The following is a 3,489-nucleotide window of genomic DNA, read 5'->3' as shown; positions in this document are numbered from 1 at the left end:
TATTTTTATTTATTTCCATTAAAAGAGACATTTTTTGCCTGTCAGTTTTTCTCATTTCACTCTAGACTGCTTTAGTTCTTTTTGCTGGATTAAGCCGTGTTAAGAACAAAACGTTTTTATTTTTTTTTATCTGGTTTTATAAATTAATGACAAAAGAAGCAAAAAATACTTGGTAAGCAAAGTTATAATTTGTATTACTGTAAACCGGGGGGACATTGATAGGACTTCAGTTTATCTTTGAAATAATTTCGAACTGGTAAGGTTTTCCTCATTTGATTTATTTTAGGAAAATAGGTTATTAATTATGTTTATAAAATAATTTAGTTGGAAATCCTTATTTCGAATTTCGGGGTGATTTTGAATTATTTAGTTAACTACAATTGTACAAATTTTAATTAAGTCTAAGACTGAATCTTTGAACTAGTTTTGCTTTAACAATATCAATAGTATTGCTGAGAAACTGCTCGATTCCAAACCAAAAGTTTTCACTATTTATATACATTTTTGTTCTACTGCTACTACTTTAGGCCTTTCTTGGTTAAAGTCACGTTAATAAAATAAACAACAACAACTACTGCTCTTGATTTTTTGTAACATTCCGAAAAAAAAACTTAAAAGCACACACACTTAGATTTTTTTTTACTGAATCCGGTAGTTGAAAAATCAGTGATGTTTAGATTGGTAAACCAACTGTCAAAATGAACAAAATTTTACCGAGCTTCGGTTGCACGATGAACAATAATAAACTACATTACCGAATTGCGGTTAGTTTTTACCGAATTCGGTAATTTTCAGTTAACCGAACTGTTCAACAGTCGAAAATTATGTAAACTTTATCGGATTCGGTTAAGATCTAAGTGTGGCACGTTTGAGTTTTGGGGGTTAATTTGAAAAACTCGTCAAAAATTGTTAAAATTATCAACCCGGGCAGACGGTAATAACAAAATTCATGCCATTTCAACAACAAATACTGTTAAAATAACAGAAAATGTTATGGAATCTTCTTGAAAAATCCATTTTTGCATAAGGGTTAAAAAACAGTTTATGTTATCAAAACAAAATTAGTTATTGGTCTGGTATTGGTTGAAAGCCAAAACAACTTTGGAATAACATTTTTTGTTATGGAAGAATAACATCAACTGTTATTGGGTCGGTCGTTTTAGTTTTTAAAATATCAAAAAAGAATAACAAAGATTTGTTCGAAAAATAACAAAAAATGTTATTAGTTGTTTATTACAATAACAATCCAATAACAAAAAAAATCATAACGACGAATAACAAATCTTGTTATAAATAACATAAAATGTTATTAGCCTAGTATTTTCAAATATCAAAAAATGTTATTCCCAAGTTATTTCCGTCTGCTCGGGAAATTAAAAAAAAAATGGAAAAATTCTGATAACTCGTGAAGAATACAAATAAAACCCTTATGTTTATATATCAAAATTTTTGTCTCTTCTACAACTTTGTAGAATATTTTTACACTCCAAAAACTGGAAAGTTACAAAAAAACACGTAATTTTAAATTGAAAATTTATGTTCTTAATGAAAGAATTACCTTTCTGGGTCATTTTAGATTAGAAAAGTACGTTAAATTTCCCATTAGGCCGTTGCAAATATTTTTTGAAGTTTATGTCGCCCCCACTTTTCAAAATCGGTTTGAAAAATCAGGGTGCAAATTTTTTTTTTTTTCAAAAAGCTTCCAAATTTAAATGGAAAGAGAAATCTAATGAACTGAAAATAATTTGAAATGCATTTTCCAGTGCTTAAAATCATAGTTAGCATATTTGAGATCGATCAACAATATTTTATTTTTTTGTGAAATACCTTTTTTTTCGAGAAAAAAAATATTCGCCAATTCTTTGATATTTTCAAAACTAAAGATTGCAAAACATCTGGGTAGGTGAAACATACATTTAAAAAATCATTCTAATGTTTAAAGCGTGGCTTGTAATTTCAATTCTTATATGTTTTTCATTTGTTTGTCCTCACCCCCCCCCCCCCTCAACTTTGGCCAGAGTCGAGGGACATAAACTTCAAAAAATATTTGCAATGGCCTAAAACGACATGTCGCACGATTATTTTACATTTGAGTAACGAGAAATGTCAGCGATTCCAAAACAATGTTTTAACTTTTTTATGTTAAATACGTCTTTTTACGTTGGAATTTTGAAAACGCCATCAAATCGGGCGTCTAATTTTACACAAAAATCCCTTTGACACCAAATTACTATCTCTTCACGATTTCGAGTTACAAATTTCTGAAAAAAAATTCTTGGTAAAAATCCAGAAAAAAATTAAGGGTTTATACCGCCCCACCGTCACGAGATATCGAAGAATTGACCTGTTATGCAAACAGCAATAATTTGTTTTTGAGTATTCAATTTTCCCAGCCGTCACAATGTAATGGTTGAATTGTTATACAAATTATGTACACAATTTTGTTTAACACATTTCCGTCAAATAAACTTAATGCATGGATTGGAACAGTAAAAGATAGAAATAAAATATTGAAGATCAAAACACTTTATTAAAACAATGAAATCTGTAAGGAGCAATTTACATAAAACTTTGTAATACATAGAAATAGACAATTCAGTAAATTATTTTCCCAGACCGAAACAACGAGTTCTCAAAATCGGTTCATTACAGCGTCTTCCATTAGGGGCCGACGATTGCGGACACTCTTGCGCGATTCCCCACACACACAGACACAGATTCCTTCGTTCGACCTCCGTTTGCGCGATGAGAAATGAACGAAAATTGAACCAAGTGCCTCGAATGATTGTGATTTTCCCCGTCTCGTTCCGCTTCCCACCATCTCTGTCTGGGTATCACTCACCGAGCGCTGATAGCTAGTTTTCGTGCCACCATATTTCCAGTGATTGGAACCGATATCAGCGGGGCTGAAATGAGAAATTGTTTTCGCAATTTATTGAAATATAATGAAAGTTCGGAAACGACGACGACTCAAAGTGCACTGCTTGAGGGGGGAAAGAGAGGGCCTTTGACGTGTAGCAGAGACCCCATTTGTATGATAAATGGTAGCAGTTTCGTCCTGAGGAGGAAAAACACATTTGAGGGTGGAAAATTGAATTTGCTACAAGACGGTGTGAAGGATGGTTCGATTTCGCATCAGAAAGACAAATTGCTCATCAGTCTGTGCGATGTCAAAGTTGATTTTGCTTTCCATTGGTATAGATTTGAGGGATGATGTCTTGTTTGGGAGAAGATCACTTTTTATGTTTTATTTTTTTCACAAAATCCTGAAAATTGATCGAAAAAAATAAAAAAAATTTTTTTTTGAAATTCATAAGTCCACAGTTTAAAAAATCAGTATAAATCAGTAATAAATCAAATTGATTTCAGAAAAATCATCGCTTGTTTTTCCACACCATTGCACCAACTCATGGCACATTGACACACTTACAACAGCTAGACAAAGTCATCCAACGATGATTTTCATTGAATTGATCTAAAAAATTCAAC

The sequence above is a fragment of the Culex pipiens genome, chromosome 2 (genome assembly GCF_016801865.2).
Source record: "Culex pipiens pallens isolate TS chromosome 2, TS_CPP_V2, whole genome shotgun sequence".
NCBI lineage: Eukaryota > Metazoa > Arthropoda > Insecta > Diptera > Culicidae > Culex > Culex pipiens.
The sequence above is the reverse complement of the archived record's forward strand: the minus strand, read 5'-3'. Positions refer to the sequence as shown.